This window comes from Siniperca chuatsi, linkage group LG20 (genome assembly GCF_020085105.1).
Source record: "Siniperca chuatsi isolate FFG_IHB_CAS linkage group LG20, ASM2008510v1, whole genome shotgun sequence".
NCBI lineage: Eukaryota > Metazoa > Chordata > Actinopteri > Centrarchiformes > Sinipercidae > Siniperca > Siniperca chuatsi.
The window spans coordinates 3,135,958-3,148,730 of NC_058061.1; the positions used below are offsets into that span (position 1 = coordinate 3,135,958).

The 12,773-nt window shown below is 40.4% G+C and overlaps 1 protein-coding gene across 3 annotated transcripts in view; it reads left to right on the top strand.

The window, feature by feature from the left end:
* The first annotated feature begins 330 nt into the window (after window positions 1–330).
* LOC122867720 (galanin receptor 2a) overlaps window positions 331–12,773 on the top strand; it is a 119,860-nt gene continuing 107,417 nt past the window's right edge. The window contains exon 1 of one of the 3 annotated variants that reach the window (XR_006375977.1): window positions 331–818. The gene's annotated coding sequence lies outside the window, so the exon portion shown is untranslated. The remainder of the gene's footprint in view (window positions 819–12,773) is intronic. The other 2 variants (XR_006375976.1, XM_044178875.1) reach the window with 2 other exon arrangements.

A 12,773-nucleotide genomic window follows, 5' to 3' on the forward strand; every position in this document is an offset into this window, starting at 1 on the left:
AACCTGCAGCATCTGGGAGGTGAAGCCTTGAGATTCTGCACATATACAGTAGCTCTTCTGTCATCACTACAGACCAGATACCAGTATGGCTGCCCCTTTGTGAAGAAGACACTGCAGGTCTGATTAAAGCCGTGGAGAATACACATCACATGATGATTTAATGGCAAATTCAGGAAGTGTCTACTTAGCTCCGTTGCCATCATTGTTTCCTGGGGGCCACTCCAATGAAGAATAAGGCTAAGAATAAGAATTTTATTGGGCTATTTTTTATTAGTATTATACTATATTAATAATATTAAATTATACTTGTATCACAGACAGCAGTTAGTCTCCACTAGACTGGTAGCAACTGTTTTGATGATTGACATCACTTCAGATCTTTTTTCCTGGTTCCAGCTGCTCATATGTGAGCGTGTACTGCTTCTCTCTGTCAGTGTATGTTAGTAAATGTAAGATTTGGGCTTTTGGACGCTAACTGGCACCCTGCTGTAGGCCCGCTCCTCGCAACGTAAATCAAACACACCTTTCGGAATCAGGCGGGGTATTTAAACCGCTCGCGCCCCCCCCCCGCCGCCATGCTGCCAGCCGCAGTTTGTTAACAAGCTAGCCCGTTATCTGTTTGATTTAACGGAGGAAATAATCATACTTGGAGCTCCTTGCTGCCGCCGCGGCCTTCTAGCGACTCTGTCCGGCGGCCGTTCCTCGTCACCGGCCTCGGCTGCCTCACCTGCCGGCCTCAGACGCGCACCTCCGTCCGGAAGGTGTGCTGCCGGTGCTGTGGATGCGAACTAGCAGCCGACTCTTGCCAAGGTGTGGAGGTAAGGATGAGCTGTTTATCCTGATGTGTTCTTCGTGAGCAGTGATTGTGACTGTTGGACTGAGGGTCTGCAGGTGTGTTTGTTGTCTTGGCATCTTGCTGGCTAATAATTTCTGCTCTTAATGCTGCTGCCTTTTATATTTTTGGTGTATTTGCAATCGTATTAATTCTGAATTGTTTTGTTATTGTGGCTGAGCTCGTTTAATTAGGATTTTTGGCTGTTGTTTGGCGCATAAATTATGATGTATGCTTTCATCATAATGCTTTTGCTTTTCTAGTGTTTGAAATATGAAAAGTCATGTTAGACTATTTAGTTTATTGTGGGCTGAAATGGTTTTGCGGCAGCTTGTTGAGGTTTTCTGCATCAGATGGTGCTGTTTATTGGCTGCATGGATGTCAGCAGGACTGTTGCCTTGCAAAGTGCATTCATAAACAGTCCTTATTTTCCTGTAATATTGGCTTCATTGTCACACAGGATAAGTAGTCACACTTTATATTCAGCTAAGAATTAGAGAAATATTCCACCTTAGATTAATGATGCGTTTATGTGACAGCTTGGTTTACCTTTCTTCATGTCAAAATGCTCCTGATTATGTGTATTATGTACTGATTATTATCTACAGCTTATCAACACTGCCTAACGCTACTAGATGAAGAAGAGATTGTTATTTTTTAAAATCACAATAATGAAGGTTAATTATCATAGCTGGCATGTTTCAGCCTGCTGCATATCAGATCATTTTCTGGGTTTAGATTTCTCCACCTCAGCTGTCTGAGGTGTGCAGCAGACGAACGGCTAGTAGATTCCACAAATGTGGGGTTTCGATTGTAGTTTTGTGGGTAAATGTTTATTGCTGTCAGTCCCCAATCTCAGCTGTGCTTTGCTTCGTGTATTTGCTTTTGAGTATGACACCAAAAAAAAAAAAAAAACCCAAAACATTTTAATTGAAGCTGATAAAAACTGACCCATTTGGGGGGCTGCACTGCTCATTAGCTGTAATACTGCTGAAAGGTTACTGCTCAAGAAGCATTTCTTACTGCACGTTCAGACCGAAGACAGCCCTGCGTTGTTTCAGTCAGTTACCGGGGAAATGTGATCGAAGAAGGCCGGTTTAGTAACGGATCCATGAGTTTAAAAGCTTATCAGAAAACACTGCAGAGTGGTTTATAGTATTATGAGAAATAATTTTACAAACCTGAAAAGACATCACTGCAGCAGTCATTTTACCATTTTATCCTCACAATGGTCGCCAGGTAAACTGTAAAAATATGGCACATAAGGTTGCACGTACTTGATTGCCAACGTGTAGTGCCGTGCCAGATGATGCTGTAGTCTGTCTGAACATGGCCTTAATCCCAACCTCCACCTCAGCATCCACCTGCAGGCACAAGTTTCATGTGGAGAAGTTTATTATCCACTCCTCCTCCGTGCTGAGCTCAGTCTATCCTTGGGGGGGGTAGAGGTGTTCTGGTGTAACAGTTTTGTTATACACTTTGGTAAAACTCTTGATGGCAACAATACCGCCAACAATTACTCCATTAGCCACACTGGTGCAACTTTCTACTGGTCAAACGGAGGCCGAGCGACCACAGCAGGGCCGGCGAACCAGCCTCCCAATCTGCCTAGCTCTAGCTATGTTCTGCCTTTTTAAAAATAGTTTTAACCATTAACACCGCAAAGAAATTAGGACATGTTTGAAAACATGCTGCATTCAAAATAACATCCAGTGTGTTAAACTACTGACAACCAACCTGCTTTTGTTCATGGTGTTTTTGTGTGTTTGGTGTTAGTTCAGTTTGACAGATTTCAAGACAAACATAGTGTGAGGTAATTTTACTATATGTCAGCTCTAATAAAAAAAAAAGAGATGTAATATTGTGATAAAACCATTTACTATGATATTTTTGGCCACAGTAATTGTAGCATGAAAATTGAATATGGCACATCCCTAGCCAGGAGTGACGAGGTCCAAGCGTAGATGCTAAATATCAACTCTGCACATACTCTCGATCACATAATAAATGCGTTCCACACAAGTTTCCTGTCTGTATTGTATTTGAATAGCACAGATGTGTTAATGCTCCTTTAATACTGTATCAACGTTGACCTTCACGCAGGTGATTTACAGACTAGCAAGTGTGACCAACCTGATACTGACACGCGAGGTTCAGCATTCCTACCGCTGCTGTAGGAACTGAGGATTAACTTCACTGTAAAACTGTTCATCGCAATGCTGCCGTGACTTGTTTTGAACAAGGAACTCTACCCGCTAACAACAAGGCATCTCCGTGCTTAAAGCAACAATGTGGAGGTCACACCGATTGCCTTGGTGGAAGCTCAGTGCATGAAGTGGGTCGACGGCCTCAATGAAACTCCTCAGGTTTTAAAATGTAAAGAGTATATGGAGTGACCAACTTAAGGAGTCCCCTACACAGGTTTCCTATATAGGCTGCTTCTTGATATAGAAGCATGACGGCATGGGACACCCGACCAACACAGGACTACCAGCCAGTGTTTATGTTTGAGCTGTAATGGACTAATATGAAGCGTTATTTTGAAAGCAGGAAATCCCAGATGAGCATTTGAAATCTTCAGAAGTGGAAAAAACCCCCGCTGTCACGCACTGTCTCACTTACTGCGTGGTTATTTCATATGGATTTAATATGAACACACGACCATCGTCGGCTGCATGAACCAGCATCACAACAGGTCTAAATATAACCAAAGATGCCAGACAAACGGCCATGCAAATGAGGTCAGTAGGTTGATAGGTTGAAACTCCTTGAGGAAACGCTCAAATAGCCGTCCAGGTAATCAGGTTAAAAATGCATCTTTTCTCCAAAATGAGGGAACTATCACACTGTCAAAAGCTTAGACAGAGAAAAAAGGTAAATAAGAGCAAAACTGGTAATAATCATCATAAGTGGAAATATAAAATGATGTCAACATGTACATAACAGCCCCACACTGTCCAGAGGTCAAAGTATTTTTTTCAACAAGTAGACAGAAGAAGAGGGAGAGAAAACAGGGTGGGAGGGACTGCTGAGGGAGAGCTCAAACTTAAATCCAAAGTTTATTGTGAATTGATCCAAGCAGCGTAACTTCCACAGACCAACCCGGATGAGTGTTTTAAGAGCAGGAAAGTTTTGAGTGAATGAGGAGGGGAAAGCAGAGCAGAGATGTTGGCAGCCTCACACAGTTTCTCCCCTTGTGGTTTCATTGTGTATCGTATGTCTCCTGCCCTTCTTTCTTTCCACTCGCTCTTCCTCTGTGTAATTCAAGACCACACAACACAATTGGCTGTGGCTCGGGTTAAAATTGAAACATCAAAGGGAAGTTGCTGAATGGATAAAAAGAGACTAGAGATCATGTATTTTTTTCCCCCTTCTGCTACTTTGACTCGTCACATTTTTTCCGTCTGAAAAGCCCGGGCCGATCATGTTCCCTGATTGCACTTTGTTTCCCCTTGTTAAAAAGAAAATAGAAGCATAAGGGTTAAATTTAGATTTACTGAATATCTACTTGGAGACCATGCCCTTCTGCATCTGCTGGGGTCAGTGCATTTGTCTTGCTGTCTTTTATATGTGTCCCTGCAAATAGCAGTGTGGAGGGATGGGTTGATCTTGATTGATGGATTTAAATCACCATTAAGACCGGTGGTTTTAACCACGATATCATCGTACAGTGCTAAATTGAACGTTTCCAGACAACTGGAAATATTAGTAGAGGATTAAAGAGGTAACTGTCATTGGATGAAGGAAACAGTGTCTCTGTATGGCAAATGACAAGTGAGTCATCGGGTGGTGTGGAGTGGTAGTCCTAGAAGTGAAACTTACTGTATTGTTGGAGAAATACCGATTCATGTGAATTGCCAATGAATGCAAAACAAGAGTCGGCCATCATTGACTCCCAGTTAAAAACAAACAAAAACCCCTTACTGGCACGTTTTGCCAAGCTTGGTGACTTTGACTTGCTTGCAGCTCGAAAATAGCTCTATTTTTTCCTGCTAAAACGATTAATTGATTGACAAAAAATAATCTGTAACAATTTTTTAGAATTGATTAATCAAAGTTATTTATCAAACAAAAATGAAGAACATTTGCAGTTCCAGCTTCTCAAATGTGAGAATTTGCTTCTGTCTTGGGTTTTTGGAAGCTGCAGAGAAATGCAGAAGCGCGTCTGCTTTTGCAATTGGGGTTAATTTGGCTGAACCAAGATTGATCAAGAAAAGAGTTACTGTAACTTCTCTGTGGGCAAATGACCATAGAGGAAGGCACTGCAGTCCAGCGTTGCAATCAGGCTTGCTTTAACATTTTTAAAATTTTGGATTTATAATTCACGGTAACATTTTACATCATGCATTTTACATATTACAACAGAAATGTGTTGTCACTCAGACTGATGTGTACACTCAGCAGGTGAGGCAAACACTCTTAATGACTAAGAGAACAGTCTGGCCGTCTTCCCTGGCTGATTCATCTGCACAGGAAGAAGCGGAGGCACGGTTCATTCAATTAACTCTACAACACAGTATGTGAGCACAACAGTACACACCTTATACTATGTTAAGTGGTTTCATTTGTAACTGATCATCGTGGAAAACATTAGAACACACCGATCCTAAACCCCTAGAAATATTTAGCAAACATGATAACATGGAACCGTTTTGTAAAATAGTTTTTTTGATTATGTATTTTTTTTTAGGACCCTATTTATTCATTTGTCCCATTTCATCAAAACTGTATGAACAGTTCAAACAACTACAACAAATGAAAATTTAAAATATAAATATACAACACAATTGCAGACTCCCCATGTTTAGAGTATAGGTGTAACATAAAGCCCGTTCATACACTTCAATGACAGAACACGCGCGTTATATTGCGGTAAGGCCCTTTTTATATCACAAATGCATTGTGGGAAATCAGTTATGCTAGCAAGCCCTGTCTCAATATAATGAAAAGTACAGAAAGGTTGATGCATCCATATACAATACATATGCAAACAAATCAATGTACAAAACAAAGACAAACGCAAAAACGCATATCAACCAAACAAGTTTGTAACATCTTCTTAGAATAAATTGAATTAGTTTAATGTAATTTTCCAAACTCTTAATCATTAATGTTATAGCATAAACAGCATTTAGTGCTTCACTTTGGTCTTTCAAAGTCAATTTTAATTATTTTAAAACTTAAAATTAGAGATGCTCCAATCCACCAGATTGATATCATTACTTCTCAATCCCCATTAAATACAGTTTCTTTATCAATGCCATTATAACACTCAGTGTTTCCACTATCAGTTACAGTCCTTCAGCACAGCCAGCCGCAGACTCAGTTTTAGTGCCACAGCAACCTCTGGCCTCATGTTACAGGAAATGATTCCAGAAAGTTCCAAGCAGTTAGGTGTACAGATTTTAAATCTGGAAAAAAGACAGCTTTGGGGTCGGATCTGTACTCTGAACTGGCAGATACTCTGAGTTAAGGCATCAGAATCTGTATCAGGAGAGGAAAAGTTGTTCATCCTACTTAGTTACTTATTCTATGCACATTCTACCTTCTTAATTGAGAAAAGAAATTATTTATTTATTTTAAGGTATAAAAAGAGGGGGTTCTTCTTCCTAGTCAATATAAAACAAAAGTACAAAACTGACCAACTCAGTGCACTTTAAGCCTGGAGTCTCAGGCCTCAAATGTTGCAAATTCAGCAACTTATATATTTCACTCCTATCCATCAACCAGATGCTGTTGATAAACTTCATTGTATTCAGAGTGTCATATGGAGACCTTGCAGCAGTGGAGACCTTGTGATGAAGGCTGACCTTTCCCTGTGAGCCGGTGAACACACACAGGTCTGCAGCTCTGCAGGGCCGCGCTGTGATAAACTGTGGGAGAGCTGACGTAGGCCGGTGTCCGGCCTGAGCTGAGCGGCCAACCGCCAGTAAACAGCTCCTCCACTCAGTCACACCGACTCCCACAGCAGCTGGTTCCACCTATTGTTCCCCGTTACCGGAGAAAGCGTCACAAGCTGCTCTGCGACACCTCTTAAGGGTGTCCCCAGAGCGACCCAGTGCACCTCTTTCACACAATTCATCTCAATCTGTCACGAAAATGGACCCTGAGCACGTAATGGAGAACCCGACGAGAAGTTTCACTATGCTGAGAGACAGATTCGTTTCAGCTGAAAGACGGAGGGAAAGTTCACTTAATTGCTTAGTTTGTTTAGGTTCACAGCAGCTGGTCAACGGTGAACCAGGCTAGAAAATAAAAGTGTGATGAATGCACATGTACTGTAGTTGCAAAGTTAGAAAGGGAGTCAATACAAATCCAGCTCCAGTCCCCGAAACGTTTATCAATCAGCTGACAGGCAATCATTTACTTTAATCATAAATGGGAACAAAGGTGATTTTAAAAGTTTTAGTATTTGTTCAGATGTTATTATTCATCAGTTAAATTTGAAACAATTCATTCTCACATTAAGGGATTTCTTTTTAAATAGAAGTTTTAAAGATAGTTGCTGTGGAGCTAACATGAGGAAAACTGTCCCCAAAATATATCCTTCATCACTATGGATGAGACCAGAAATATTTCTGCATTAGTAAATCAACATTTTGTCTGTTTTTAAATTACCCTTATTTTGTTTACTATTTTGATTTATAATCTTCATTTTATTTTATCAAAGCTACTTTTTTGTTTCCCCTGTTTTCTTGCCCCACGAGGCCACACAGTTCTTTGGATGAACTTCACACATACGCACACAAACAAATGCAAACACAGCAGTTTCCCTCATTTCTGTTTACTTCCTTAAACATATTTCACCAGATATTTTTTGTGTGTGTGTTTTTAACTTGCTGTTGTGAAGCAATCTGAAAATGGGGCATTTTCATTAATGAAAGACACAGTTTTGGAGGGTCAAAAAAACATAATTCAAAATGATAACTCATCACAACATCAGGATTGGAAAAAACAACTATGAAAAAAGTCACACATGTGGAAAATATTTCAGTTTGATTTAAAATTTCATTCTTGTCTTCTCTCTGTTAAAAAACAAAACAACAACCCAAAAACTCTCATGCATAATCAATTAAAATTCTTTTCTATTATAAAATCAATACAAAATTTCACATGCCAAGATAAATGGATGATAAAAAGATGACCACAAGTGATATACCATGTTGTCATGGTACACAGATGAGCTAAATATTGCCTTAGATATAGCATCAATGACTGCTTCAAGACTGAAAAGATAATAAACCCACTCAGCCAAACTTTGTGAGAGGAGTTTCTCCATATATTCCACAGGCCTTTACCCTCTAATGTAAAGTGTGATACTCAACTTTAATTTGTTTTCAGCCACATCCGGCAGTATTGGAATACATGCCCTTCAAACAGGCACTCAGAAATCATATGAGGTCCAGCTTATATAACATCAGCACAGATATGTACTGCTGTTGACGGACACATTCAGATGCATATATTTATCCTAAAGCCACAGCACAGTCGTGTGTCAGGTCAGCACCAGTGGTGGTAAAATTTACTCTGTGATCCACAGTACACAGAGTGTGTGTGTGTGTGTGTGTGTGTGTGTGTGTGTGAGCCTGCAGCAGTTTGGAGAAGCTGTCGTTTGTCAACTGTGAGCAGGAATGTCCGTCAGACAGGTGTACAGAGGCTTGACAACAGCTCTGCATGTCAGACAAGCCTCCAGACTACTGCAAGGCAAGACAGAGGAGCACCAGTGTGAAATCGCAATATGGCCAAGTGCAATGTCCAAATCGCAGAAGCTGCGGTAAAATGTGTGACAAAATAGCATTATAATGAAGTGCTGCAGAGATGCCTACAACTCCTGTTCTACAAAATTTGTGCCTAACAAATGTCACATTGTGATTTTATCAGTTAAAATTAAAATTGTGATGCAAAAATTTACACTAATCGTGAATCATATCGCAATAGTAATTTCTGTCAAAATAATCGCAATGTGATTTTTTTTTTTTTTTTTTTTTTTTTTTTTTTTTTCACCACCTCGTGCAGCCCTAACCCCAGCAGTCTGCATGTTGCCACTGTTTTTACTGTGTGTTTTTCTTTAGTCGCTGAGGAATGCTATTACAGGAAATTTGCGGGAGGATCTGAATCTGGCCCTTCCTTCTATCTTTTTCCTGAAGTGAGGAAATCCCTCTGTATATTTAGATCACAGCTGTCCACCATGGAAATATTCAAGGCCCCAAATGACTCATGGAAGGTGAGAGCGACCAAACTAAAACATAAGCTCAAGCAGAGCCAGAGGGGTTGGGGTGGTGGTAAATTTAATGCAAACACTAATGACGAAAATCGACTTAATTTATTGATAGTCAGTTTATCATTTATCATATTAAGTAATTTATAAAGCAAAAAAAATTCAAACATTCTCAGCCTCCAGCTTATCAAATTGATTTAATGCTATTTCATTGTACTTCGGGGGCTGCAGTAGCTCGGTTAGTATAGAGTTATTTGTTGGTGGTTTAATACTCAGCTCCTCCATTGGGGACTGTTGGCTGGACAAAACAAGCTATTTAAGAATGTTATCCACCCCGCCTCTTTCTGTTTCTCGCTGTATCACACAGGGACAGACACATCGAGGCTGTATGTGTCTGCTCTGTTGACTTTTTTTTGTCAGCTGTTTGTTTTATACAGTCGCCCCCCCCAAAAAACTTGCGTTTCGGATTTTTTCACCCGTGATTCTGTTTTTCACAACAGCGGGTGAGCTGCGTGTGGAGGAGGCTTAATGTTAATGATGTAGCCCGTCGAAATGATCGAAATCGACGTGGTACCGAATGACATCGGCACCAACAGGTGTGTTCAGTGTTGCTTTACCTGGTCCGTGCTTGTAAAATATCCACCATGTCTGCGTAATACCAGAGAACATCTCTCTCTCTCTCTCTCTCAGAGCACGTGTGATTGTGAGTATATCTGTATGGGAGGGGAGATTGTCCACTAGTTAATCGGCCGTGGATGGCGTCGGTCTCTTGGACGGATAAACAAATCAAAATAAAAAGTCACGCTCAGCTTGCAACATGCTCATGTTTTATAAACTGCCAAAAAATGCATTTTTGCTTGATATATATAACTAAACAATGAATCGATTATCAAAATAGTTGATTCATTTTCAGTAAGTCTGTAGAATTGCGTTTGAACACATGAATGTTGGGAGTGCGTATGCTAGTTTGCAATTAAAGTTTATTTATATAGCAAGATTCAAAGTGTTTAAGTGCTGAAGTGAAACAACAGTACAAAGCAGAGACTGAACACACGCAGGAAGACGATAATCAATACTAGTACAGTATTTAAAACTGTGGATTGCCACCGATAATGCTTGCTGATCGTCTTTTCTGTTTTGTTATAGCAGCTGGTATAGCAGTATTAAAAAATCAAGTACTGGTATACCTTGAAAATAGCCCCCCCCTTTTTTTTTTAAAAAAGTGCTTAAAGTCCTTGAAATTCAAATGAACCAAATAACGCTGTTTTTATATTTTGACCAAAGTTTTGTTCAAGTCATTATTGCTATTTATTATCATTCTTGTGCCTTATCACTTTCAGTGCAAGTGCTTGTGTGCCTTTTTGCTACTGAATCTACATTCTGCTCGCTATTGTTTTGTGCTGTTGGCTTTAATTTGTACAGCCCTTTGGTCAACTACGGTCGTTTTTAAACATGCTATAAATACATTTGATTTTATTATAATTAAATTGCTCAGAATCAGAAATCAGCATTTTCTTTTTCTTTTTTTTAATTCTGACGTGTCACCATCTCTCCCCCTCCTTTCTTCCTCGCCTTGATGAGCCCGTTACCGGACACTAAATATGCCAGGTGTAGATTTAATCCAGCATGGCTAGAAATTGCTCTTTTATAGCCCTTTGACTTTTTTGTTTTAAATCAACTGCTGACTCCTCACTCCTCCTAACCGGACGCAAGCGATCAACAACTGCTAGGCTAAAAACAAGGCTTACCCAGTCTGTTGCCACATTTTGGCTCAAAAACTGACGTCCATAGAAACGTTTGGTCTCAACTTCAGCCGGAGCATCTGCAGATTGATTCCATACCCAATAGTAGATCCACTACAGTTAGACACCATACGAGATTAATAAATCGCGTTTTCGTTAGCTTTGCTGCCATCTTGACTGGAAAGGAGCCTGCTGTATGTCGCTGCTATGCGTCTGCACGGTCATATTGGAGAGGTCAAGATCGCTAAGAAACAACATCCGGTATCCTTTTTAGAAATAAGAACCAGAAAGGAAATGATCATTAATCTTTACCGTTTTAATAGCTGACAGATACTCTAAACCATCAACTGCTCCTCATCACTTCCAGAGCCTCCCGCCTTGGGATTTCCCACAGTCCTGTGTGCTTCCACACTACCCTGACCTCTGTAACGTGCACGTTCCCCGCAACCCGCTGTCATGTTCTTCGTGTGAAACAGCTGTGTGTGTGAGGGAAAAAGGGTGTGACAGACGGGAGACAATAACTTTTGGAGGGCCGCCGTCCGTTTTTAGACTCCACTGACCCGTTTCCAGTGTCATCCAAAGATTCCAGAGGAGCTGGGAGTGTTTCAACCGCTGCTGCAGGAAGGGCAGGACAACTGCGCTGCAACTTGAAACTTGAATCAAAGAGCCTCTGAAAATAAAGTTTGTAATAGAGTTGTCTTTATGTAAAGGTTAGTGAGGCTGGATGCCCCCGTCTTCCTGTAATTGTCCCAGTCATGCTCCTGTTACCATGACCGAGCAGAAATCCAGCAACACTGAGTGTGAATGATTTACAGCTGGTTGACACAGATGAACTAGTGCTTAGAGTGACGTAGACACAAAGCTTCCTGAATATCCTGTAGAAATGTAGAGTATTTAACAACTTTTGTTTGCATTTGTTGCCAGAGCAAGAAGTATGACCTCCCTACGAGCCCCCATGCAGGAACAGTGCTGGGGTGTACAGAATTTGGAGTACTGGCCACAGTTTAAAATGCCATCTAACATGCTCTGGCCCAGAAAGACTTTTGCCATCATTACAAAAGAAACAAACATTTCTGAGCATTCAAATATACTTTGTATTGGGTCCAATATTAGTTTAATAGCCACCAAGAAATCTATCAAGATATTAGTTTTTCAACCCCATCGCCAGCCAGGAATGTCAATATTGCACGATTCTGCAAAACCCCAGAATACGTTCAATGAGAAGATTTATTGGAGAAGTCCAATGGCAACGTTTTTCAAATTCTCACCTTCTACAAAATCTGTGCATGCCAAACTAGAGTATAATTAAGGACAGATGTTGGTAATAGCAAATAAACTATGGTTACGGTATGCTTAGGGTTAGGCAACTAAAACTGATGGTCATGGTGAGGGAAAGATTGTGATTATGGTTAATAAATAGCTTAACGTTAACTACATGTCTGTGACGTGATGCAGTCTCTGGCCTCCTGCGTTAAAGTCTTGCGTGCTACACACCCATCCACCACCCTGACCTCCACACCCTGACTCTGTAACCTGACACTACTTCCTGCATTGGCACTGAATGAATGTTGGCATTGGACGTGAATTGTGAATCGCCAAAATTAACCTAAATCCCAGGGATACGGGGCTGTATTTGTGTGTCATTGTTGGAAGCAGTTGGCCAAAGAAAAACACTGATGCACATACGTTGCTGACCCAAAAATGCAAAAGCTTGAAGAACCTGCCACTAACAACTATTTTCCTATCGATTACTCTATCCACTATTTTAGCGATTTATCTAAACGATTTAATTTTCTTCAAAAAAAATTTAATTGACCATTTAATTTGAGTTCATTTGATTTTGACAAACCGTATGTCATTGTATAATGCATCACAAAACAAAATGTAAACAAAGGTTTACATATTAAAGTGCAAAACTGTAGGTTTAAGCTCCAACATAATAAAAAACAAAATAAACACACACTGGCACCGTCAGTCATCG